At 52.3% G+C, this 27,982-nt stretch overlaps 1 long non-coding RNA gene across 1 annotated transcript in view; it reads left to right on the top strand.

Moving 5' to 3' along the window:
* Positions 1–231: 231 nt before the first annotated feature.
* LOC147659031 (uncharacterized) overlaps positions 232–27,982 on the top strand; it is a 64,483-nt gene continuing 36,732 nt past the window's right edge. Inside the window, exons 1-2 of the long non-coding RNA XR_015307333.1 lie at positions 232–284; positions 2,115–2,229. This is a non-coding gene — a long non-coding RNA (uncharacterized LOC147659031). The remainder of the gene's footprint in view (positions 285–2,114; positions 2,230–27,982) is intronic.

The following is a 27,982-nucleotide window of genomic DNA, read 5'->3' as shown; positions in this document are numbered from 1 at the left end:
GCCGAGACCGTGCTTGTTGAATATTCAACCAATATTAGTGCTGATATCCGAATTGCTGGTCTGCCTGAAGTTATGATGCTGCCGACAGTAGCGTGTCTGCTAAAAGCGATGGAATGACTGGTGGATCTATAAAGCCAAATAAGAGAAAGTTATCTTCCGACACCGCAGTCTTCGTGACTGAGACCAGTAATACCGAAGACTCTGAGACTCACAGGAGTAATTTCTCCTTTCAGAGCGTTATTGCTGCAGATGGAGTGAAACCAAGAAGTAAGCACATTACTAAGGTACGAACAAAGATTAATGTTTTTCATTTGTATTAACTGTTCCTCTTTTGCAGCTTTTGAAAATGCATTTTCTAGTTGTGATGCTTTTTGTTTAGTTTTTTCTTGTAGGCTGTTACCTTTGGTTTAAAGGGAAAGATGTTGTAGTGTGTGACCTTAATGCTGCAGTTTCCATTTCATTACCATCATTTGCTTACCCTGTAGAGTCTCTAGGGTGTAGGAGGTTTGCTGTTCCAGAGTTCTTTCTTCAGCTTCTGGGCAGTTGTCGCTCTGTGGCGATCTGTGGCCCTGTTTCTCTGCTCTTCTTGTAGCTGCTCCTATCAGAGCTTCATCCTCCCGCCAACGATAATAAGATGCCAGGCCTCACCCAGCACACAACACAGCCTATGAAGGGCTACGTCTATCTGCTCGGCACAGTTAGAGCGAGGATAATGTTCTCCGGACCCATCAGGCTGTGAATGTAACCTAAGGGCTTAAGATGAAATGTAGAGCTTACCTCCTTCCTGAGTGGCTCCAGTCTGCTGTGTGTACACCCGATAGCTGGCAGCACCCTGGAGTATGTATGTATAAATCAGATTATGTTGGAAGTAACCTGCAATATAGTGGCAGGCAGCACCCTTCCATAGAGTCGGATTTCTCATAGTATTTTATTTCCTGACACATTAATGTAGATTGTCTTTTAACAGGCAGAAGAACAACACTGACCGTACATTTCCTGGCACCGTCTTTAAAATGACGTACACATTAGGAATGGCATTTCGTTCTGCTGGAATAATAGCACAAGTTATCTTGTACTCTGCTATGATGTTGCACCACAGATCTTTGGCTGCAATGCATTCCATGTTTCATTCAAACATGCTTTCTACAGGGCACATACATGATTTGCTGCTGTAGAGAAATAATGCTCCTGTTTACTGTGGCAGACTCCGAAATATTGAAAAACTTAATGATTTCTCTTTCAGCACTTCATAGTAAAACCTTTCATTTTTTGACTCATACATTTGGCAGAAACATAACTTAGTACCATTAAAATAGTTGTGATGGGGAACATTCATGTGGGGTTTGGACTGGCTCGACCAGAGTGCTTGCTGACTCAGAGGAGTATGGAGTTGACCACCTTGCTTGGTCCGGTGTGGAACCAAGCCAGCGATGCTTTGCTGCAGGCTCATTTGCCCTGATAGCTGGTCAACAGTTTGAGGAGGAGGAGGTGAAGAGCTGGCTAAGTGTGCCATGAGGCTGGCAGTTGAGTACATCCCTGAGAAGTGAGCTTTGAGTCATGTAGTGTTCCTCTTATACCACGTGCAATTCACCCTCTCCAAAGCCTCAAGAATTCCTGGGTGTGAAGGGCGGCTGATTCTGATTGGGTGCTTGATAGTTTTCCAGAAACTCATGTTCTTGATTGTTCATGTTTGTCATTAGTTAATAAAACACGCCCAGGGGTTTTATCGCTTTAGTGACACAAACTGCAATAAACGTTTCTTTGTCGTTGCAAAAAAATATGAATGGCCGACGAGCCTCTGTCTGTCAAAGAATGGAAGGGCTGCGGAACTGTCAGTCATCTCACTGCTAAGCAGAGCAGTCATGCTTCATCCTCCGTCAGGCCTCTGATTTTGGCCACTGGGACTTTAGAGCCCATCCTTTTAATGAGAAAAACAAAACTACAAGTCCCATAAGCAATAGTGGTGGAAGGTGTCACACATGACCTGGGACAACATCCGTTTCAGCACATCCAGTTCCATTTTTTAAGTATTTGACACAATATTGAATTTATAACCTTTGTTTTTTATGGTCATGAGTCACCAGAATACTAAAAACGTGTCTTTTATTTTCAAGGTCAAATAAGTAATGGTCACTTGGAAGCTCTTTTAATTCTTCAGTATTTGTCATTGATCTCCACGTGTGGCTGGTTTGGGTCTGCCCCCTGCATCTTTCCTGATAACTCGCACAGGTAAGGAGCTTGTAGAGGCAACATGATAACGCCATACTCGTCTGTAAGAAGTGCGCTCGGAGGCAGGTATCCGATCATTTTTGTGAAACGAGCAAGCACCAATGTCTGCTATGTACATTTGTTAAAATAAAACAGTCAAATCACAGAATATTGTTCCAGAGGTTCAGTCCCAGAGTCATTATCTGTAACTGAAGGCAGACACCCTAGGAAGCATGGCGTTTAAGACAAGTTGCGTTCACTCACCTGAAGGTGACATGCTTCATCATTGGGCTATACTCCTCACCAGGCCGGCGCTACAATGCCTGGCGGGCACCACAAGAGGACACTTTGTTGCAGATGTTTTATTAAGTATGCCGGATGAGCATAGTAGGACGGAGGATGTTGTGTCATAAGATGTGAGATTAGTGAAAGTCTGAATATAAGATCAACTATTGAACAGTTGCCACAATATAGTTAATGTTATCTTCCTGGTCCATGTTGAGATTAAAAACAGTGGCAGAGAAATTGAGGAACTAATGGCCCCTATCACTGTGTGAAAGTGTCGATCACCTATGGACCAGCTGGTAAGCTGGGGTCTATACTTCAGGTCAGCCTTTTTCATGCCTTGTGTAGTCATGGAGCAATCTGTTGGCATTTCATCAGGACCAAATATGGGAAAATGGGTAAATGTGACCTAATCTTCTCCACAGCGTGAGGAGCTCTGTAGCTCAAAGCCCTGCACCGTGCATAGGTGATAAGGTGCCTATTACCATCTTACTACCACAGGTGAGCGCTGTCTAACAGAGTGCACTAGATACGGTAACCCTCCTAAAATTCAGGACAAACTGACTTATCCAATAGCGAGGATGCTGCATCAGAGGGCAACTGGTTTGAAAAGCACATGCTTCCTAGGGCGTTCAGTTAGAGATAATGTCTGTGGGACTGAACCTCCAGAACCGTATACTGTGAGTTGATTTATATGAAGAATGTGTATACTGGACTCTCATTTTCCTCGTCATCTCTTATGATTTGTAAAATAAAACACAACACACTGGGAGGCCAACACATCTATAATACATTAAATACAAAAATAGCAAAAGGCCAAGCAAACTAACAAGTGACAATTGTCTTTGCAATGGACGAGAGCATCCACCCTAAAGCAAGTTGGAGTATATAATGCTAATGCTACACAATGTATTTTTATGCACTTTTCTCCTAATACAAGTCAATGAAACATGAACACGTGATAGAAACAGTTACTGAAACAACACTAATGAGTAGGAGGCAGGATCTTCTCTCGAGAGGTATGTGAGGAGTCTTTAAGGTGCAGATCAAAGATACACAGACAAGCTGCAGAATTCACTGTTTCTGGAAATAACACTTCTGTTTGTCAATACTCAATTTACTACAAGATGCAGGAAAGTGTGCAGATGAATATCATCAAATAAAAGGGTTCTGGGCCCTAATAGAATCATGTAACTTTGCAGGCATATTAAGGCGAACAGACACATCAAATTAATATAAGAATATTGTAATTTGGTAATGTAATATATCAATGCACGTTGTGGCATTCATGTGAAACCAATTATCGGTATTAAAGAAACCAGTATATCCAGTTATGCTTTCTCAATTCCTTCTTCCTAGAGGCCACCACTGCTGCTAACCAGCTGTATTCAGCAGTGCCTCCTGTGACCTGGAATCCTGCATTTAATCAATACCAAAGGTCGTAAATGCTTCTAGCCAACTCCGGTCACTGGTGCCACTCGCACCCCCACCACCATTGGGCCTGTTATTCTTTTAGCCGGCTCCAGTCAGTAGTGGCCCCTTGGGCCTGTATGTAATTCTACTAGCCAGCTCCTGTTAGTACTGGCCCCTGGGACCTGTTATCATTCTAGCCAACTTGAGTCATTAGTAGCACCTTGGGACTAGTGATCATACTAACCAGCTTCAGTCAGTATTGGCCCCCTGAGACCTATTATCCTGCTAAGTAACTCCAGTCAGCAGTGACCCCTGTACCTTAAATCCTGCAAATATTCAAAACCAGAGGTCAACTCTACTGCCAACCAGTTCCAGTCAATATTGACATGCATTGTTAACCTGCTTGTAATGAATAACAGAGGTGAGCGTTGTTGCTAGCCAGCTCCAGTCACCAGTGCCCGTCACATATTATCCTCAATAGGATCAATGCCAAGGCCTGTGCAGCTGCTAACCTGCCCTAGTTAATAGGAAGATTTTAACTATCACCTAGAACTGTTAGACAACCTAGACTCCTCCAAACTACTAGACCCCCTGGAGGCATACAGGTTTAGTCAAATAGTCACAGGATCGACTCACAAGGTAGGCCATACTTTAGATGGCATTTTCACCAACAATCCCGACTTTAAGTTCCGAGACATAAGGCCTTTGACTTGGACGGATCACAAGGCTATCTATTTTACTCTCAGAACCACAAATCCGGGCCGAGAGCCTGTGACGAACCCTGGTAAAATCAAGGTTCGAAGTTGGAAAAAGGTGCAGGGCTGTGTTTTTGAGACCGCTCTGAATATGGGCCCTGACCTACCCATATCTGATATTGAAGCCGCTGCCTCTGCATTCAACGAATGGATTGATAGGGCAGCTAAACAGGTAGCCCCTGTGAAAGAGATAGCCTTAAGGAAGCCAAGGATATCTTCTCCTTGGTATAGTCCTCAGCTTAAGGCTCTAAAGGTTGAATGTAGAAGAGCGGAAAGCCGGTGGAGACAAGATTATAGTGAGAGTAGCAAAATAATGTACAATCTTGCATTGCAGAAATATAAAAATGAGATCATCTCTGCAAAAGAGCATTATTTTTCCACCAAAATTAGAAATGCGGCCGATTGTATAAAGAACTTTTTAAAGTAATTAACTCTTTGGCAAAACCTCAGCAGAACAATGCTTTTAAGGCTGATCAGGAGATATGTAACAATCTGGCCCTTTTCTTTCAAAATACAGTACAGATGATATATGATGATCTTCTAAAAGCTCAGGGACTCCAGTATACTATCATACGCAATGCAGAGGATGCCTGGCCGGCGACGCAATGTAAACTCTCCTGTTTCCCTGCACTGGTAAACAAGGAGGTGCAAGAGCTGCTCCTCTCTATAAAATCAGGTTCTCCAAGTGACCCTTGCCCCCTGCCATCATGCATCTAGCCCCTAAGAAGATTTGCGAAAAGTTGACGCCCCTTATCAACCAAGCACTGACAACGGGATTATATCCGGCTCGGTGGAAACAAGCGGCCATTAGGCCCTTACTAAAAAAAAAACAACCTAAACCCAGAGGTTTTAAAGAACTACCGCCCGATTGCAGGATTACCGATGGTGGCGAAGGTCATTGAGAAATCAATGAACAAAGTGCTGGGTGATTATTTAAATGCTAACAAGCTATTAGACCCAACTCAACATGGTTTTCGCGCCTGCCATTCCACTGAATCGGCTCTGATTGTTGCAACTGAGAAAATTCGACGGGTGGTCGACGAAGGGGGTAGAGCAGCCCTCATACTCCTAGACCTATCGGCTGCATTTGACACCGTGAATCACACGGTGTTAGTGCAACGGCTGAAGGATCTGGGGGTTGTGGACACTGCCCTTTCCCTGCTCACCTCCTTCTTGGAGGGTAGAGAGCAAAGGCTGGTTTGGGATGGACTGGAGTCCAAGAGTTTCCATCTTCCTTGCGGTGTCCCACAGGGATCATCCCTATTCCCCACACTTTTCAACATATATGTCACCCCGTTAGCGAGGCTCCTCAGAAGACATGGTTTCGCATTGGTATCTTATGCCGATGACTCAATGCTTGTTATTTCCATCTGTAAATAGCCTGAGGTCACCGCTGCTAAATTCCACGCTTGCATATCTGAGATCATGGTCTGGATGAACCACAATTTTCTGAAGATCAACACAGACAAAACGGAGGTGATAGAATTTGGAGGGGGACCCCCCCCCCGTATGGAACAACTCATGGTGGCCAGTTGAGGCTGGGAAATGCCCGGTCCCGGTCTCTAAGGTTAAGAACTCTGGGGTCATTTTTGATGATAAGCTAAACCTCTCAGCTCAGGTTAATAGCCTGACATCGTCCTGTTTCTTTCTCTTAAAAACTTTAAGAAAGATTTTCCCATTCATCTCGCAGGATCTACAGAAAACGGTGATGCTCTCCAAATTAGACTACTGCAACGCCTTGTTCATGGGCATAGATAGATTGCAGATGGGAAAGCTTCAGTCACTTCAGAATGCGGCAGCCAGGTTGCTTCTGAAATTCCGAGGGGCTGCCCCACCTCTTCAGGTATTAAATCACTGCATTGGTTACCAGTACAGCAGCTGGTTAATTTCAAGGCCTTGTGCCTGGTTCATAAGGCTCTTTATGGAGGGGGTGCCAATGAAGTTTCCAAGCTATTACGCCTTATGCTCCCCCTCGCCTTCTGAGATCCACTAATGTAGGACTTCTTAAAACCTTCAGAGTCAAACGAGCCAGATGGGGAGGTAGGACACTATCCAACAGAGCGGCACACCTGTGGTATAGACTACCTCTGGACATGAGATTTCAACCAAACACAAGGCTGTTTAGGAAGAGTCTGAAGACGCTGCTCTTTGTAACTTAGGCTGGCTCAGGTTGTAGCTTTCAGGATTATGGATTCACACACATTAGGGCCAAGACGCCACGGCAATCGAGCGCTTTATAAACATTAAAAATAGAAATAGAAATAGAATAGTGACCTCCCAGACCTGTTATTCTGCATATAATCAGCAAGGCTTCTGCCCTAATAACACTCATCTCCACATCTTTATGGTATATTAGAAATGTAATTTATGGGGGGAGGAGCCAAGCAGGCATTCGAAATGGCCGCATAGTCGCTCGGCTCCGCGAGCCCTTTCGCCCCACACGTCTATCCTGACGTCTATCCTAAACCGTGAAGGCATACTTTGCTGGGTGAAGGAAAACAAACACCTACCGTTAGCTCCCGGAGCTCCGGTGTGCAGCGGATCCTGAGAACTGTCCCCGTCTGCTATGCGGCCTACGCGAGGATGGGACCGGGGCGTTGCCTCGGCGGGGCCTCCGGCCGCGGCGGTAGCATCAACGTCCGTTGCTGACAATACGGGGCGTGCCGGTGGGTGCCGCTTCTGGCGGTGAAGACCCAGTCCGCTTGTCGGCGACCCTTGAGGAGCAGTGGGGTGGCACTGGATCGGAGGGGGCGCTCGACTCCTGCCCCCACTCCCCAAACTTTGTTGCCCGGGCACAACCAAGGTCTTCCCCCGATATTGGCGGGCGACTCCCGGGGCCCGGCCTGGACTTTAGCCTTTTGGTGGCTCTCCTTTCTGGGGCCTGCCCCACAGTTTGTTTGCCCTGGAGACGCATCCCGCGGCGCCCCCGTGGTGAGGCCTAGTCCCTGAGTGTGTAAGAGGGACGGGGCCTGCTGGATCAAGATGGCGGCTGGTGCCCTCCTCTACGGCCCGAGTCCAAGTTGGACGGCTGATGTACGGATGGGGCCGAAAGGCTCGCAACACATGAAGGAGTTCATTTCCCGAGACGTGATAGCTGCTTTAACAGTTTTGCACGAAACTATGCGTTGCCATGCTCGAGACTTGGGCGGAATACTGCGCTTAAGTACTCCCACTACAAACTATTGCCATACTCTGGCCGTCTGTCGCACAATATATGGAGTATCTCTCGGTGTTCCCGATTCCAGCCATTAACAGATCTGGAAGACAAACAGCGTCCACCATTCCCGCCAAGAGCCGCATTTTCCAACTAGGGTCTGTGTTGAGCGATCGAGCTGCGTGTTGCAATTGAACAGCATAATATTAGGGGTCCAAATGTGGGACCTCCAATCCCCCGCTGCATAAGTCCTGGTCAGTGTGGCCAAAGCCACTCTGCTATGTGTAATGGCCGTGTTGAAAGATTTAACAAGACCATGAAGGGCATGATTGGTGGATTTCCTGAAAAACTCAAAAGAAGATGGGATGTCTGATTTTTGCCTATTGGGAAGGACCAGAGAAGGGAGTGGGGTCCTCCTTATTTTAGCTTCTATTTGGGTTTCCTGCCAGGACCACTGTGCCTTGTGAAGGAGGGATTGGAGAAACCTCTTGTTGAACCTTAGCAGATATAGTGGACTATGTGCTTGGCTTTTGCTCCAGGATGTATGAGTACGTGGAAAAAGCAAGCAAAAACATTGCGGCCAGCCTAGAGCTCCAGAAGCTCTGGTAATGCCAAAAGGCTGCTATGGTTGAGTTCCAGCCAGGGCAGATGGTATGGGTTTTGGGCCTGTGGCTCCTAGGGCTCTGCAAGGTAAGTGGAGTGGACCCTACCCTGTCCTAGAAAGAAAAGGGGCGGTCACCTACCTGGTAGATTCTGGCTCTGACAGGAGTCATAAGAGGGTCATCCATGTCAACCGCCTTACACCCTACTATGACATGGCAGATGTGACCATGCTCATGGTTCCAGGATCAGGAAGCAAAGAGTGAACCTGCCCCTGACCTGTACAGCAATCCAAAAGGTGAGTCAGTGGAAGGTGTGGTCTGGTCAGACACCCTGCTGCCCATCAGGAGGCTGATTGCAGGCAAGTCCTAAATCAGTTTGCTGAGCTCTTCTTTTTGACCTCTCCCCAGACTAGCTGGGGTGTCCATGATGTAGATGCTGATGAAAGACTACTTGTTGAGAATAAAATATACAGGCCGACTGAACATGTGAAAGAGAGCATCAAAGCTGAAGTGAGCATGATGCTGGAATTGGGAGTTCTAAAGCCTTCTGAGAGCCCCTGGACCTGCCGAGTTGTCTTAATCCCCAAGCATCATAACTGTAATGCCCTTTGGTTTGAAAAATGCACCTGCCACTTTTCAAAGGTTGGTGAACTAAGCCCTTGCTGGATTGGAATCCCTGAGTGCAGCATATCTACTCAACATTGCTGTCTTTAGCTCCACCTGGCAGGATCACCTGATCCACCTTAGGAAAGTACTGTGGGCTCTGAGAAGTGCAGGCCTCATTATCAAGGCATGCAAGTGCCAGATAGGGCAGGGAAAGGTTGCATACATGGGTCACCTTGTTAGTGGAGACCAGGTTCAACTCTTACACCCCAAGATCTAGACCATTCTGGACTGGGCGGCTCCAACTACCCAGACTCAAGTGAGGGTCTTCCTTGGCTTCCCTGGTACTATAGGAGGTTTGTGAGGGATTATGGCACCATTGTGGAACCCCTCACAGACTGACTTCCAAAAGAATGCCACAAATAGTGAACTGGACTGTGAGCTGTCTAAAGGCTTTTGACGCGCTGAAGAAAGTAATGCACTCTGCAGCTGTTCTGAAAGCTGCAGATTATGTCAAGCAATTCATTGTGCAGACTGATGCCTCGGAACATGGTATAGGAACAGTGCTATCCCAAACACATGACCAAGGTCAAGATCAGCCAGTGGCTTTCATCGGTAGAAGGCTAATCACAGGGAACAGCGTTGAAGTGCCATTTAGATCGACCCCTTTGCTGTGGTTTGGTCCCTTGAGAAGTTTAGGTCAAACCTCTTTGGCTCTCACTTCCTAGTTCAAACCGACCACAGGCCTCTCCGAGGGTTAATGCAAATGAAAGGTGGAAATCCCAATTGGCTAAAGTAGTCCATCTCCCTACAGGAAATAGACTTTGAGGTGAAACAGAGACCTGGGAGTGCCAATGCAGATGGACTTTCCAGGTTGTCCCATTTAGACGATGGTAAATGTTACGTTATGTTAAAAATACTTATAAAGCGCGTGCACACCACAAGGTTTCATGGCGCTGTGGACAAGGGAGTCCTGCCGCTAAGTGATTCATTCATAAGCCTGGTGAAAGAGCCAGGTCTTTAAGAGTTTCCAAAATTGAGGATATGATATCCTCAATCTAATGTCCTGAGGGAGAGAATTCCAAAATTGAGGGGCCAGGACCGCAAATCTTAGTCCCCCCAATTTCAGAGTTTAAAGGACGAAGTAGCTAGGGGATTCAAATGGGAAGACCTAAGATCCCGAGTGTGGATATATCTCTGGACCCGAGTAGATACAGACAATGGGTAGTTGCCACTTTAATAACTTGTCCAAGTCATTAGATATGGTACAAACTCCAGCCAATCAGGCTACAGCACCCTCTGGAACCTTCTCCTCAGAGGCTCAGGCTCTCAGATTGTCTACCGCACGTCGTGTGAAGGGAGTCTCCCTGAGCTCTGCTCAGCACCTTTACCTTTTCCCTTCAGAAACTCTTCAGAATATCTTCACTGCTTTGTCTACTACAAAGAGATCACTCATCAAACACTGTGAGTCTTGTGGGAAACTCCGGATTCGTTCCGAAGACCCCCACAAAAAGTGTATCTACTGCCTACACACCCTGAACATCAGGTGAGAGATTGTAAAATCTGCAGGACTTTTCCTCAAAAGACTTTAAGAGACAGAGAGGGACGTCTACTTCTGTGGTTACAGAAACTCAAGACCAAGGATGATCCCTTATCAGATGTTGAGAGTGATTCCGCTCTCAGGACTGTCATCCCTAAGAAGAGGGCTTGTGAGGCGGAGATGGTATCTGCTAAGGTTAAGATGCTCAAGAAACACCACACCTCTACTCATGAAGGCCAGACTTCCTCCTCAAAAAGGGCTCCTGCTCCTTCTAAGGGACTACTTATGCCCTCTACGCCTCCGAGACCTGCCTCTAAGTCTCAGACGTCTTAGTCTATTCCTGCAACAAATTTGCCTAAAAAATGAGTTCCTCGTCGACAATGACTTCCGTCGCCACTTCTACAGCGACGACTTCCACCTTCTCTTCTCCTCAACCTACAATGATTATGTCGTCAGCGTCCTCTCCATCGACGTTTGCCATGGTGTTGGTGAAGCCTAGGTCTTCTCCAACCTCCCTCACTTCGTCGTTGACATAAAAGAGGTCTCTCTCCGGTCAGTCATCGACGGATGCCTCCACGCTGACGAGACGGTCGATGGCTCTCAAGGCTCCACCTGCTTCGTCGACGGTTGCCTCGTCGACAGCACAGAAGCCTTTCCTTACGGAAGTTCAACCACCCTCTTCGTCGTTGACCGCTGAGTCGGCGGCGGCATCCTTGATTCCATCTTCAGCTTTGATGTTTCTAGTCCCCTTGAAATCTTCAGCAACACTTTTGCCGCCTTCAGGAACGACGGATGTTTCCCCACTTCAATGTCAATGTAGGAACTTTTCTTTGGATCTATTGCCATTTCAACCATCTCTAAATCTTTCTGTGGAGCCTTTTGACTATGGGGCTAATGAGGAGGTTTCGGAAGAGGATGACCGTTTCCGTGCTGCTCGTACTCCTTCCGAGCTTCTCATCAAATGACAAGATATTGATGATGACCAAGGATATGATTATTACCCTGAGCCTAATACTCAACCACCACTTGAGAATCCAACTGTGCAGATGCCCATGTCTCTCATCACTAACTTGCAACATGTGCTTGATGACTACTACCGCCGATTTCCTCCCTCGGAGTCGGCCTCATCTGTCCCACAGATGCCTCTTCCTCTGCCTTCATCGATCATCAGGCCGCCCCTCTGGTGGCATCGATGTCTCATCACCCGGAGGACGCACACACAACTGACGACGACAGAGAAGAAGGGGAGTGGGTGGTAGATCCCTCCTTACTGAGTGGGACAATTATTAAATTCAGACTCCGTCACCTACTGACAAAACTGAAGAGCCGACCTGGCACACATCCCTGTGTGCTATTCCCATGAACACTGCTAGAGGGATGTCTTACACTTATCTCAGGCAGTGAGTTAAAGTTCGCAGATTTATATATTGCAGCTCATCACCTGTGATGGTTTACAGACGTTGTCTATGGGTACCGAGAGATACAGTGATTGCCCAGAATCACAGGATGTTGCTTCTGAAGCAGAGACTCAAACCCGGATCCCCAGTTCCCGAGTTGGCAGCTCTGGCTGCTGCACCACATCCCCCCCTCCTGTGAGGGCATATCTGCATGAAATGCCCCTGATGCCCCTGCAATATCCTAGTCGATTCCTGGATATTGTAAGGGACCAGGGAAGTCATAGTAAGTACATAGGCTGGACACTCGTCATTATGAGTTCGCCAGCTCCATGATGGCTTCACTGAAATATGTGCTGTTTGGCACCAAGCATCTCAACATAATAAACTTGTGCTGATTCCAGTGTAGATTTTATTACAAATTGCACACAGAGGGCCCCTTAGAGGTGTCCCCTGAAACCTACCAATCCTTAGTGTGGTCAGTGACTGGCCTGAGCCAGCCTGCTACCACCAGAGTGTGTTCTGACCTCAGGGGAGAGTGCCTGCGCACTCTGAGGCTGAGAACAATGCCTTTTACTGGGTGGAGGTGTTCACGTCTCCCCTGGACAGGAAGAGCCATCCGTGGTGGGGAGCTTCAGAGGTCTTGCCTCCTTTGTAATGTAACCCCAGCCTCTCCTGTTCGAAGGAGCTGGCCTCCGTCCTGTCCTTACCTCCTTTTTGGCGGCAGGACAGGCCGGAAACCTTTGGTAGAATAGGAGATGTGCCCCCCTCTGCCAACTACACCCCTCGGGTGCTGGAGGCTAGGTCAAGTACACTTTTCAGTGCCCACCATCTTGAAGATGATGCGACTTATCTACTTAGGGCTAGGACTGTGTCCTCCTCTCACAGAAGGTGGGCATGTTAGAGGGCCCATTCGACACTACCTGTCACTCTCTTGTAACACCCTTAAATCTAGTTTTTAGGTGGCATCACCAGTCCATGAACTTCAGTTCCTGATGACCTAAGAAGAGCCGGGCTCTACCGATCTGCACCAGCAGAGAAGATTGCAGAGAACTACTGTACACAGGTGTTCCAGGACCTTTTGTCTAAAGTAAAACCTGGGGGGCGTGGCTAAGATGGCGAGTTGAGCGGACGTGTTTCGCGTGGCTCCCCGGCCCTAACCCCGAAAATCCAGAGTAATAGCTAGGAAATCCCCCTGAAACTCCTCCACGCCGCTGCGACAGGGCTGGGCCACAAAGCGACGCACTTTTTGCCTACTTCTGCAACGGGCGGCGGGAGCCTTCACACCGTAGAAGCCGGGACCGGCGCAATGGCGGCGTCGAACTGCCCAGCGGAGCCCGCGGCCTGATGACGACCTGCTGGAGTGGAATCCTGCCCTGCCGGGGACGTTAAGGGGCAACTGGACCGCCGGCGCAGCGGGAGGCCAAACCTGGGCGATCGACGGGTCCGACGGGCCCGAGCACCACCTACGGCCCCAGCTGGCCTCCACTACCTGAGGCCCCGGCGTTGGGCCTAGCCTGGACATCTGCGGGACTCGACCCCAGGTGAGTGCCGAACCGGAGCCCCCCACGCAGCATCCCTGGGCGGACGCAGCCCGCAGATTGCACCAACGCAAGGACCCGCGCCCAGACTCAGACGATGGGTCCGGACCCGGAGGGCCGAGTCCCACACACCAGCTAGCGGCCCTCCCGGCGGATAGGCGCCAATTGAGACCCCGGCGCCGGGCCTAGTCGGGAGGCGGGAGAACATAGCCAGACAGGCGGCCTCCAGCTGTACCGGAGCGCACAGACGGGCCTACACCTGTACACTGGCATCGCACCACTGGCGCCTACGACTGGCAGCGACGCCCGATGGGCTATCGGACCCGGTCCTGATGAAGTCGGGCCCACACTTCCGAGGCCCCCCAGCTCAGGTCAGTGCAGCGGCGCCTTGGCGCACCCTCAATACCACAGGAGGCATGGCCTTGGGAGCTTGACCCTAAGCGGCCCAAAGCGGCATATTGAGAGCGGTTGACCGGACCCCGGAGCCTGCGGCCTCGGACCCACACGGCGGCAATCACAGGGAATAAGCTCAGGGCGCCTAAGCGAACTACGCCTTGCCGAGGTCCCTGCCATCGCTGAGCTGAGCCAAGCCTTGCCGGTGTCCCGCTGCCACTGGGCTGACCCTGCCGGACCTGGCCCGACTGCGCAAGGAATAAACGACTAGACCCAGACATCCGGAGAGGCCTACACCATAGGAGAGGGGGACACGCAAGCACCGATAGAACCACCCCACCGGCCCCCATTGCCTGCAGCCGCACGCAGCACCCCAAGGAACACTGGACTGGGCAGTGAGTGGAAGATACCTCGGGCCCTAACCCGCTGCACAGCATCATCCTGGACTGGCTGACGTAGTCCCCCCAAAGCGCCACCTCTGCACCCACTTCACCCAGCTTCACTTACTGAGACTCTGGGAAACGCTCTGCCTTTGGAGCCCTCCTGATCCACCCCGGTGACTGGGGTTATGGCAAACACAAGTCGCAGAGCAGGCCGCACAATACCGGACATGCTAGCCAAGACCGCCACAAAAGGAGATAAGGCCCGCACACCCCCATCGCCTACCACCCAGGCCACCTCTACACCGCAGGATGACGGTAGCGCCCCAATCATGAAGGCGTTCCTGGAAACCCTATTTAATACCCTGCGGGACGACTTTACGGCCCTGAAACAGGATCTGGCCGGGGAACAATGAGAATTGCGCAGAGACGTGGACAGCCTGGGTGAACGGGTGGAGGCAGTGGAGACCACAGACCAAGCTCGCAGCGAAGAAGTTGAATTCTTGCGGCAAGAGGTGCTCCAGCTCCGAGAACAACAGGTAGACCTTCAGGCGCAAGCGGAGGACCTCGAAAACCGTTCCCGGAGGAACAACATCCGCGTGCGGGGAATTCCATTAAAAGCCGAGGGGAACAGCGTGACATGCTACCTACAAGAGCTCTTCAGGGAGATCCTTGGGGAACCAGCCGACTTTGAGGTCCGCATTGACCGAGCACACAGAGTGGGGCTGAACAGACGGGGCCCTGCCCCTCCACCAGACGTTCTGGCCTTCCTCCCCGATTTCCCGCTGAAATACCGTATCCTGAGGGAGGCACGCCAGAAGCAGCATCTCACCTTCCGAGGCCACTCGGTGGCCTTATTTCAGGACCTCTCGGCCATCACACTACAGAAACGGAAATCCTTCCGAACTGTCACGACCTTTCTCCAAGAGAAAGGGATACCATATGTTAGACGGGACCTGGAGGGTCGGCCGAGGAAAAGGGGAGAGGTCTCTGGGGAGAGCCGTCTCCAGCGATCGTACAGACAAGTAACTTCCCCCCCACAGAATAGGCACCACACAAGGATAAGATTTAACATTTTTATAAGTAAACTTGAAGTACGGTAGGATGGTACAAGGAGGTCTGGACTCAGGGGTCCCCTCGATTCTAGTCTCTTGGATAGGAAAGGGGTAGCGGGACAGTCTTATTACCAATCTGGTAGGTACAATGAGATGGTGGATAGCTCTCAATCCTCGAGCTCGGCGTTCTTGAAGGACGGGTTGCGGCAGCGCCAGCAGATCCCGGAGTGGTCGAAGGTGGCAACGGGCCGCGGCAGCGCCAGCAGGTCCCGGCGAAGATGGTAGTTACAACGGATCGCGGCAGCGCCAGCGGGTCCCAACGACGATGGTAGTTACAACGGATCGCGGCAGCGCCAGCCGGTCCCAAGGAAGACGGTAGATTGCAGAGGGCCGCGGCAGCGCCAGCGGCAGGACGACAGTTCACAAGGAGGGGCTACGGCAGCGCCAGTAGTCCGTCAAGGATGAGTTCTTCTCGGTGTCTCTCGACTCCAGGATACAACTGCCTTCCTGCTCTGGAGCTGCCCCAGTTATAGGTCTGGCGCCCTTTGATGTCCGGACCCTCGCACTTGGAGGTCGGGAGGTCCGGGATGAGGGAGTCCAGACACCCAGCAGGGGGGTGGAGCCAGCGCCCGGGGAGGCTGGGGCGATCGGCACCTGGCGGGGGAGAGCCATCGACACTTCTTTCTCCCATTGACCTGCCAAGTGGTCCGTTCACCTCCTGGGTGGATGGTGGTGCCGGGCTGTCGGGGACTGGCCAGGCCCAGGGTTGGGGTCGAGCTGAGGCCACGCGGCCTCGTGGTGCAGTGTCTAAGATGGCGGCCGGGCTGGGCAATGGTGCTGGTGGGGGCCCGGGCCGGTAATACAGAGATGTCCGGGAGCAGGGGTCCCGTAGGGGACGGTTTGTGAGTCGCTTCTGGGAGTAGCACCTGGATAGCCGGTGTCCGGGCCCTGTCGTGCGGGGAGGGAGCGAGCCCATCATGTGGCCCTGTCCAACATGCGTCCCCCCCAGCTGAAGGCGAGGAGAGTCACCCATCTTCTTGGGGACTTTCCTCGTCGAGGCGGAAAAAGCGTGACAGGCCATTCGCGTTGGCGTGGTCTTGGCCAGGGCGGTGCTCCACAGTGAAGTCCATCCCCTGCAAGGAGATGGACCATCGCAACAGCTTGGGATTCTCCCCCCGCATTTGCATTAACCATTGCAGGGGGCGATGATCTCTCTGCACCCGGAAGTGGGTACCGAAGAGGTAGGGCCGGAGCTTCTTGAGGGCCCACACTACTGCGAAGGCCTCCCTCTCGATGGTGCTCCAGCGCTGTTCCCGGTCCAGTAGGCGTCTGCTGATGAAGGCTACTGGTTTGTCGACTCCCTCGATATTCAGTTGGTCGGAGGCATCAGTCTGGACGATGAACTCTCGGCTGTAGTCGGGAGCCTGGAGCACAGGGGCGGTACACATGGCGGCCTTCAGCTTCTCGAAGGCCGCTTGACAGTCAGGAGTCCAGTTGACTCTTTTTGGCTGGTTCTTGGATGTAAGTGCCGTGAGGGGCCCTACAATGCTGCCATAGTCCTTCACAAACCGCCGGTAGTATCCGGTGAGCCCCAGGAAGGCTCGGACCTCAGTTTGGGTGATAGTGGCTGCCAGGACTGGATGGCAGCGATCTTGAGCTGGAGGGGGGCCACCAGACCGCTCCCCACTTGGTGTCCGAGGTAGGTCACGGACCCCTGGCCAATCTGGCATTTGCTGGCCTTGATTGTGAGGCCGGCCTGTTGGAGGGCCTGCAGGACCTCTCGGAGGTGGTTGAGGTGGTCTGACCAGTGGCGGCTGTACACCGCGATATCGTCCAGGTAGGCGGCGCTGAAGTCTCCGAGGCCCGCCAATACCTGGTTCACCAGTCGCTGGAAAGTGGCGGGAGCATTTTTCATGCCGAATGGCATCACTTTGAACTGGTAGTGGCCATCCGGGGTGGAGAAAGCTGATCGTTCTTGGGCCCTGGGGGTGAGGTCGATCTGCCAGTACCCCGCTGTCAGGTCGAAGATGCTGAGGTAGCGGGCAGCCCCCATGCGGTCAATCAGCTCATCTGCTCGGGGAATAGGGTGAGCGTCGGTTCGGGTGACAGCGTTCAGCCCCCGATAGTCAACACAGAATCGGAGCTCAGGGGTGGTGCCGGGGGTAGCAGCTTTGAGGACCAGTACGACTGGGCTGGCCCAAGGGCTGTCCGAGGGTTCGATGACTCCGAGGGTGAGCATCTTGGAGACTTCGGCTTGGATGCAGGCACGTGCCCGATCTGGCACGCGGTACGCCCGATGTCTGATGGGGGGACTGTCCCCCGTGTCCACGTCGTGTAGGCACCAGGGGGTGACCCCTGGGGTGAGGGAAAAGAGAGCCGCGAACTGCAGCAGGAGCGCCCGACAGTCTTGGCGCTGCTCTGAGGTCAGGGCATCTGACAGCCGGACCCCGTCTACTGAACCATCCTTTTCACGTGTCCTCAGTAGGTCAGGGAGGGGCTCGGAGTCTTCTTCTGTCCCACTGTCGGTAGCCATCAATAGGCTGAGCTCCGAGCGCACAAAGTGAGGCTTGAGTCTGTTAGCGTGGAGGACCCGGAGGGGGTTCCGGGAAGATTCCATGTCGATGAGATAGGTGACGGGGCTCTTGCGTTCGACCACCTTGAAGGGCCCCGTCCACTTATCCTGCAGAGCACAAGGTTCGGTGGGGGACATCACCCAGACTTGCTGGCCAGGTACGAACTCTATGGAGGAGGCGTTCTGATCGTACCATTTTTTCATGTCCTCCTGACTGGCTTCAAGATTGGCTTTGGCGATTTCTCGGAACCGCCTGGTCTGATTGCGGAGGGTCAGGAGGTACTTGTAGACGTCTGGAGGGGTTTTCAGGGGGGCCATCTCCCAACCTTCTTTTTCTAGACTGAGGGGCCCTCGAACAGGGTGCCCGTACAAGAGTTCGAAGGGGCTGAAGCCGAGGGACTTCTGAGGGACATCTCGGTAGGCGAAGAGGAGGCATGGGAGAAGCACATCCCACTGGCGGCGGAGGGGCTCTTCTAACCCCATAATCATTCCCTTGAGTGTACGGTTGAACCGCTCAACCAGTCCGTCCCCCTGTGGGTGATAGGGGGTTGTGAATCGGTAGGTGACCCCGTACTGCTGCCAGAGGGATTTCATGTATTTCGAAATGAAGTTCGTGCCTCTGTCGCTGACAACTTCCCGGGGGAAGCCCACTCGAGAGAAGATCCCCATTAAGGCTCGGCCGACCACCGGTGCGGTTACAGTTCGAAGGGGGATGGCCTCGGGATAGCGGGTGGCATGGTCCACCAGTACCAGGATAAAACGATGTCCTTGTGCTGTTCGGGGGTCCAGGGGCCCCACAATGTCTATTCCCGCTTTTTCGAACGGGGTGGTAACCACGGGAAAGGGCTGCAGGGGTGCCTTGAGTTTGCGGCCGCTCTTCCCGCTGGCCTGACAAGTGGGACAAGACCGGCAGTGGTTGAGCAAGTCATTTCTCATTTTGGGCCAGTAAAAGTGGGTCACCAGGCGGTTGTAGGTTTTGTCCTGACCCAAGTGTCCGGCCAGGGGGACATCGTGGGCCAAGTTCAGCAGGAAGTCTCTAAAACGGAGGGGCACCACTAATACTCGACTGGCCCCCAACTCGGCGATTCTCTGTTCACTGTACAATAGATCATTGTCCCAATAGATCCAGTGAGCCCCGGCGGTATCTCCCGCGCTCTGGGCGAGGGCTTGTTGTCGTAGTCCCTCGAGGGAGGGACATGTCTTCTGTTCTTGACGGAATTGCTCCTGTGTGGGTCCCCCTTCTTGACGCCACTGGGCCAGGTCTGGGAGGTCCTGGGGCTGAATAAGTTCTTCTGGGGTTTGTTCTGGGGGGTCGACGGTGGCGGCGTCCCCCACTGGAGCGATCGGGGGAGGAGGTGCTGGCCATTCGGGTTCTTCTGGTCGGGGGATGGTGCGGGCCGCCATGGACCGGGTGGTTACGCACGCCCAGTCCGGAAGGCCCAACATCCGCAGGTGCTCTCTTCTTTCTACAGCGGCCCACGGGGAACTCTCGAGATCGTTCCCCAGGAGACAGTCCACGGGGGCATCATCACGGACCGTCACCTTCAGCATGCCGGATACTCCTCCCCACTCGAAGGGGACGCAAGCCATCCGGCACATGCTCTCTGAATTGTCGGCTGACCGGACGGGGCAGAGAATGTTCGGTATTATTTGCTCGGGGGTCACCAGGTGACAGCGGACGGCCGTCACACTGGCCCCGGTGTCACGTAGGGCTTCCGCCTTGCGCCCATTGATGCTCACCCACTGACTATACTTTCTGGTGTTGGCGGGTAGGGGAGCCCGCGGGACCATGTCTCTCCCCCCTAGGCACGCCAGGACCATGGCGGCCAGCTCCCACTCTTGTTGCTCGTGTTCGTACTCTTCCTGGTCCTCGGAGACTTGCTCTTCACCGAGGGCGGCGGCTGCTACCTGGCGGGGCCTCGGAGTCTGTTCTGTGGACAGTTCGGGTCATTGGCGTAGTGACCCACTCGCTGGCATCGGTGACACGTGACATTGGCTCTGAACCCCGGGCGCATCGGGGGGTTGCCCCTGTTGGCCGGGGGCGGGGTGCTGGTGGGGGGAGCGGCCGGGACGGTGTCTTTCCCCCGGCCCTGGCCTCCTCCTCCTCCTCGGGGGCGGTGGAGGCCTTGGTTGTTCCGGTTCTGCTCGTTCGGGCCACCCCGGCCCACTCGGGTGCTCTCCCATCGGTCAGCCTCGGCGGCGAGCTGCCGTGGATCAGTCATTTTACTGTCGAGGAGGTGCTGCCTGAGCTCGACAAAGCAGTTATTGGAGAGGTGCTCCCACACAACAAGGTTAAAAAGCTGCTCGTAGGTCGTTACGTTGCTCCCCTTGATCCACCCCTCGAGGGCTCGGCTGAAATAGTTCACATATTCCACCCAAGTGGTACCCGGGATTCGGGTGCAGTCGCGGAACCTCTGGCGGTACATTTCGGGTGTCAGCCCATATCGAGTGAGGAGGGCGGCCTTCATGTGGTCATAGGACGTCATTTGGTGATCCGGGAGCTGTAACAGGGCATCACGGCCTTCGTTGACGAACCTCCCCCATAGACCGGCTCCCCAGTCACTTCGATCGATCCGGTGGGAGGACATGGCGATCTCATAGGCCTTGAACCACTGTTGTATGTCGTCGTTTCGGTAGAACTCTCGGACGACATCTTTGGGAATGTGGACCTTTGATTCTGAAGTTCCTGGGGTGCGTGGTTGCTCGGTCACCCCCAGGTCCTTGCCTTGCTTACGTAGTTCTATTTCGGCTAGTTTGCGCTCGTGTTCATATGCCAGTCTTTTCTCCCCAAGCTCTCTTTGTCTTTGTTTTTCCTCTCGCTCTTCTCGGAGCCGTAAGTGTTCTAAGTTCAGTTTTTGTTCCGCTAGTTTTAGTTCTCCATCCATTTTGAGCCGTGCCAACTCTAATTCATGCAGTCTGGATTTCTCTCGCTCTTGGATCTCTTCCCGGGAGAGACCTGCCCTCCTTTCCTCGGGAGGAGCGGGGTCAGTTTCCGGGGCTTCGCTATGTTGGTCCCGGGGACCAGCGGGGTTTACCTCCGCCCATGCTTCTAGGGCGTGTTTAAAGTCATCTTTTGTGCTCAGACCGGTGGTAGCAATGCCCAGTTCTATACAAAATTGTTTTAATTCTCGATGGTTGTATTCCTCCAGCTTGTCCATTTGGAATTTCTCTGCAGACCCGCTCTCTTGGGCCGGCATTGTGGTTTAGTCGTGGGGTGAGTTGCTTTCTGTACGATTACGCGTTGGTTCGGATCGCGCCGCTGGCCACCAATGTTAGACGGGACCTGGAGGGTCGGCCGAGGACACGGGGAGAGGTCTCCGGGGAGAGCCGTCTCCAGCGATCGTACAGACAAGTAACTTCCCCCCCACAGAATAGGCACCACACAAGGATAAGATTTAACGTTTTTATAAGTAAACTTGAAGTACGGTAGGATGGTACAAGGAGGTCTGGACTCAGGGGTCCCCTCGATTCTAGTCTCTTGGATAGGAAAGGGGTAGCGGGACAGTCTTATTACCAATCTGGTAGGTACAATGAGATGGTGGATAGCTCTCAATCCTCGAGCTCGGCGTTCTTGAAGGACGGGTTGCGGCAGCGCCAGCAGATCCCGGAGTGGTCGAAGGTGGCAACGGGCCGCGGCAGCGCCAGCAGGTCCCGGCGAAGATGGTAGTTACAACGGATCGCGGCAGCGCCAGCGGGTCCCAACGACGATGGTAGTTACAACGGATCGCGGCAGCGCCAGCCGGTCCCAAGGAAGACGGTAGATTGCAGAGGGCCGCGGCAGCGCCAGCGGCAGTACGACAGTTCACAAGGAGGGGCTGCGGCAGCGCCAGTAGTCCGTCAAGGATGAGTTCTTCTCGGTGTCTCTCGACTCCAGAATACAACTGCCTTCCTGCTCTGGAACTGCCCCAGTTATAGGTCTGGCGCCCTTTGATGTCTGGACCCTCGCACTTGGAGGTCGGGAGGTCCGGGATGAGGGAGTCCAGACACCCAGCAGGGGGGTGGAGCCAGCGCCCGGGGAGGCTGGGGGCGATCGGCACCTGGCGGGGGAGAGCCATCAACACTTCTTTCTCCCATTGACCTGCCAAGTGGTCCGTTCACCCCCTGGGTGGATGGTGGTGCCGGGCTGTCGGGGCCTGGCCAGGCCCTGGGTTGGGGTCGAGCTGAGGCCACGCGGCCTCGTGGTGCAGTGTCTAAGATGGCGGCCGGGCTGGGCAATGGTGCTGGTGGGGGCCCGGGCAGGTAATACAGAGATGTCCGGGAGCAGGGGTCCCGTAGGGGACGGTTTGTGAGTCGCTTCTGGGAGTAGCACCTGGATAGCCGGTGTCCGGGCCCTGTCGTGCGGGGAGGGAGCGAGCCCTTCATGTGGCCTGTCCAACACCATATTCATGGGGCCATCCTTTTCGAATAATCTTCAAGTGGCAGGGTGCCCTACACCAGATGAGATCCTTCGTTGACACCTGTACCTTGCTGGGCCTCGACGCTGAGGAGGAGGAGCCGCCTGGGGGACTGTCGCAAAGGCGGCAAGGCGGGGGTCCCTCCTCATCGCAAGCTGATGGATGGCAGCAAGTAAGGAGACGACGCCACCCTAAGAAAGGCCTCAAACCAGACCCTCAAAACAGTAGCCCAGGAACAGGCTGCTGCTATCCAGGAGGTGGTCAAGGACACGACGAGCCCGGACTGACGGAATGAGGTTTGGGGGTTGATTTAATGCATCAAATTCACAGAAGGGGGGGGGGGGGCGGGGAGCCATGGGAGCTAATGGTGCCGCGCTCCTCTACATTGAACCTTCATTTACTGACTCTACAGGCCTGTCTGACTCTGGATAGGCCTGGGACTATGACTCAAATTTGGGACTCACAAGTTGAGGTTGGGGGGGGGAGAGGGCGGAGCGGGCAGTTGGGGAGAGGCTGGGTGGGTTATCTCTGGCTATTGGAGGGAGCAGCGTTGGGAAGTTGGGGTCAGGGTGGGATCCAGGGGTGTTGTGGGGTGGGGGTGTTGGGGGGTAGAGGGTGGGGCGGGCCCTCCTTGTCCAAGGCCATTTTATTTTGAAGTTCCAAGTCCTGTTCGGCGGGACGCGCTACTTGGCACAGGCCACTCTAACCAGTTAGAATGTCCCGCCCACTGACTATTCTTTCCCTCAATGTAAGAGGCCTCAATAACCCCATTAAGCGCCAAGTGATACTCTCCCTCCTGGAATATACTGCAGCCGATATATGCCTTCTACAGGAGACGCATCTGCTGCCAAAGGACCACCACCGCCTTAAATCCCAAGCCTTCCCCTTGCAGTTTTTCTCCTCAGCAGCTAAGAAAGTGGCAGGAGTGGCAATATTGGTGTCCAGGTCCTTTCCCGGTCAGGCCCTACAGAAGGAAGCAGAGCTCAAGGGTAGGCTGCTAGTACACCGCTTTCTGATGGGGGACACGCATTCCTAATAGGTTCCATATACGCACCTAATGAGGGCCAGGAGAAATTTCTTCACGCAGCACTAGAGATCTCAACATAGTGTTCCACAACACAGCTGACCGCTCTAACCAGCGATACGGGCAAGTAGGGGCACTCTCTGAGGCAGCTCGCACACACCTGGCTGACCTGGGTTTGACAGATTTATGGAGACACCTTCATCCTCAAACCACGGCATACACTTACTACTCGGCAGCTCATAAGACATACGCGAGACTTGATTATTTTTTATGCTCCCCACAGCTGGTCCTCCGCGCACAAGATGTCGACATCCTACCGACCTCACTATCAGACCATTCCCCGATGCTGGCATCCTTTCTCTTCCCGAGCACACCCGGCCGCCGTCCACGATTTAAGCAAACGATCGCAGCACTTCCCCCTGAACACAGTGGTGTGGGGGTTCCTGATCTCACTCTGTATTTCCAAGCAACACAACTCCGCACCTTGGTTGAATGGCATCAGCTAGAGTCAGGCAAAACCTGGCTTTTCCAAGACCATGCGGTGGCAGCTAAGCCTCTTCAGGCCATCCCGTTTCTGCCTAAGGGACATAGACCACCTAACCTCTATGCGTCCCACATCACGAGCACAGTCCTGGAGATATGGGACAAGGTGGCGGTCCGGCATGAACTGACCTCATTCCCCTCACCGATGACCCTGCTCTTTGATAACCCCGACTTTACTCCGGGCCTGGACCCCAGGGCATTCACGGATTAGAGACGCACTCCCTGCAGGGAACTGGGACACATGTTTGATTTAAATGGGATCCTACCCTTTCAGAAAGTAAAAGAGGATTATGGCATTACGGAAGAGGATCGTCTGCCCTACTTACAAGTACGGCATGGGGCCTTACAACCCGCGGTCAGACCTGGTGCACAACGCTTACTCACCGCATACAAGAAGTGGCTCCTGACGCGCTCCTCAGATAAGAAACTGATCTCAGACTTATACCAACAACTCCTCCTCACCAACAAATTCACACACAACGCGGGGAGGGTCCGGTGGGAGAGAGACTTAGGAAGGCAGCTCACACACAAGGAGTGGGGGGGTACATATCACAGGGCCAGACACTCAGCTTACCACACAGGCCTCACAGAAACTCTGACTAAGGTAGCCACCTATTGGTACCACACACCAGAACGTCTACACCAATGGGACTCCCGTGTTAGTGACCGGTGCTGGAGGGGCTGTGGAGAACAGGGCACATTGGAGCACCTACTATGGAGCTGCGACTACTTGCAGCCCTACTGGAAATCCATTCTACACGAGATAGACTCCCCCCTAGACACTCAACTTCCCAGATTCCCAGCATATGTCTTGCTCGGCCTCCCTAACACGCTAATGTACCCATTGAAGTCCAGGAGAGGGCATTGGGGGCAGCTGTACAGAACATTGTGGCACACTGGCGGTCTGCTCAACCGCCCCCGCACACTGTCTGTCTACACAGACTCTGGACAATATTGGGGATGGAAAAGTTATCTCTAGCAAAGACGGGACAGAGCGAAGAGTTCGCTGCTCTTTGGCGGCCGTTCCTGACTTTGCTTACTGGCGAATTCAGGGAACTAAGTTGCCCCCGTTACTTGCGCTTACTGCGACTGGCTGACACCCCAATTGAGGAAGTAGACGCCCGGCCACGGAAGCGCGAGTCCATACCCAGGGTTTAACATACATCCCCATACCCGAGATGGAGGACTATCTCCCTGCACTTGGTTTTTCTTTTTCCTTTTTATGGCTTTGCCTTACTGGACAAGGAGGGGACGAGGGAGGGAGTGGGAGGGGGCGGAAATCGAGACCCAAGCTTCCCACGACAGGGGCCCTGTTCCAGGGACGCCGCTTGTATTTCTTTTGCATTCCAAATGATAGGAGCTCCCTGTATGTGGCTCAGTACTGATATACCAATTGACAACTGTGGTCTCTTTGTTTTTTCTGTTCTGATGAAAATAATAAAAGATTTAAACCATAAAGTAAAACCTGGTTCCCCTATGAACTGCTGCCCACTACACGTCCTAAAAGAAGCCTTCACTGGCCTCCCGGGTCCAGCCCGCTCTCTTCTGAATGAGTCCCTAGTCCAGGATTGTGTCCCTAAGGCCTTTAAAGAGGCAATTGTGGTTCCCCTTCTGAAGAAATATGGGGCAGACCCCAGATCCTGTTGAATTACCGCCCATTCTCCTTGCTGCCGTACTTGGCAAAGGTACTGGAGGCTCATGTGGTAATGTAATGTAATGTAATGCACACTTGTATAGCTCAGCTGTCACCCAAAGGGTATCCTGGCGCTTAAAGATTACCAACCAGCAGGGACAGAGCAGAATTGTCCAAGATCACTTTTCTGGGGAAAAGTCTAGTTTTCAGTGCCTTCCTGAGCCGAGACAGGGCATTCAGTTGCCTAAGTTCCAGGGGAAGATCATTCCACAGCCTGGCTGCTGTAAAGCTGAAAGATCTTCCACCCATTCGAACCTTTTTTGCTCGGGGGACATAGACCGGATGCGCAGAGGAAGAGTGCAGGGATCTGGCGGGGGCATACCATACAAATTTCCTTTGTACGATTTTAGGCCCAGTTTTGTGTACAACCCTGTGGACAATACAGAGTGCCTTAAAGTGTACTCTCTGTACAACGGCAGCCAGTGGAGATCTTTTAAGGCCAAAGAGGCCGAGGCTCCACGTGGCTGGGTCAATGCCAATTTAGCCGCCATAGTCTGTATTCTTTGTAAGTTCTTTAACAAGGAGCCTGGAGCACCCAGTAGGAGTGCATTACAATAGTCTATTCTGCTCAGGACAATACTCCGTACCACTAAAGGTCTAGCAGAAGTGGGTGGTGAAGTGCCTGTCCAATTTTATTGAACAATCCAACTATCGCGACTCACATTAAGCTGGGTTTTGGCCTGCCCTTCAATGGAGACCGTAATTCTGGCGTTATTGGACTCCCTGCGAGAGAAGGCTAACAGGGGTACTCCTCAGGCCCTGGTGCTGATGGATCTCTCGGCCGCCTTTGACACGGTCGACCATGGTATCTTGGTAGATCGTGTCAAATAGGCTGGCATTCAGGGCTCATCCCTTAGCTGGATTAGCTCCTTTCTAGAGGATCGCTCCCAGTCAGTCTAGAGCGAGAGTCCACCATTAGCTGACCTCTTCTGGACTCCTTGACATTACCTGCAGCCTCTGCAAGGAGACCCCCTCAACCCTGACGTGCTCTGGTATGCCTTTTCTGACACCAAAAGGCACCCCTGCAACCACACGTCCTGGGCTTTGGTGAAGAGGACATAGGGTGTTACTGCATCCCAGAGAATCTAAACTTACCATGACAGCTTTCGGTTTCCTTTGACCGGCCTCCTGGCCTGAGCCTTCATACCTTTTCCATTTTGGCCTGTCTTTGATGCTGTGTTGGCATCTTGCACCCGGGAGTCCCTGTGCCGCTGGTGGTGTGGTGTAGTCATGGTGCTGCCTTGGGCCATGTCCAGTGTTGGCCTCAACCTCCAGAGACTAGTTCCCCCAAGCCGCTGTTACTTACCTGTAAGCAGCCTCTGTCCGATTGCCCCAGTCCCCCTTAGTTTGTATTGGGTTTCCAACCTTGAACTTGCACCTGCACCTGGGCGCCCCTGTGCCGCTGGTGGTGCACTGTTGGTTCTGAACTGAACCTTGTCCAATACTAACCTTAACTTCCGAAGAATGGTCTTGTAAGGAGATGTTCCCTGTACGTATGTTGAATGTTTTCTTCACCCCATAGGTTAACATTGTAAAGTCTGGAAATTGCACTAATTGTCCACTTTTTATATTGAACAGTATTTCTATTGCAAAACGTATTTACTCTAGATGAAATTCTGTGGTTCCGCAAAATAAATCTAACCAAGTGGCATCTTATAAATTGGTCTCAAATTCATTCATGAGTGTGTGTTATTTATTGCCCCTTTGTGTACAACACTGTGTGTCATTTACTGCCACTGTGTTTACAACAAATGCTTAACAGTTCCCTCGGATACGTCTAACTGCTCCCCCACACTACCACAAAAGAGCATTAGTATTATCTACTTGAGCCTCTGTAAAACCTCTGGGGATCCTCTGGACTCTCTGCACACTATTCCTCTTTTTGGCATAGTATAGTGAGAGACGACTCTCCACGCTCAAGTACTCACACTCAGACATAGACAGACAGACACACACACTCTCTCTCACACACACATTCTCACACATACCCTCCTTACCTCACACAAGAAACATATGTTTAGCTTCTGCTTGACACCTTCAACTAGGACCATTAGTAAATAGGTTCATGCAGAATGCAGAAGATCCTACGAGTAAGGATACCTGTGCAGTCATCCCCGTGACAGGAAAGAAGAAATGGAAATGAATGAATAAAATGCTTCAGGAGGCTGAGCACTCTTAAACTAAGAAATGAATGAAAGATAAAACAGGAGTAAAGAGAAACAGAAAAAGAAATAAGAAAGAAAAAAAAAGAGTAAAATAAAGATAATAAAAACAAGGGAAATAGAAAGTACGAAAGAAAGAAATGAGGCTCCCATATATTATATTCAGTCGTGCTTGTAATATGGCGGCCAAGATATCCGTCACGTTTGTGTCTGAGTAACCAAGGCCAGCGAACTCTAAATCAGGCTCTTGACACTTTGCAATGTTGCTGCT

The sequence above is a fragment of the Lissotriton vulgaris genome, unplaced genomic scaffold, assembly GCF_964263255.1.
Source record: "Lissotriton vulgaris unplaced genomic scaffold, aLisVul1.2 SCAFFOLD_4288, whole genome shotgun sequence".
Classification (NCBI taxonomy): Eukaryota; Metazoa; Chordata; class Amphibia; order Caudata; family Salamandridae; genus Lissotriton; species Lissotriton vulgaris.
The sequence above is the reverse complement of the archived record's forward strand: the minus strand, read 5'-3'. Positions and strand labels throughout refer to the sequence as shown.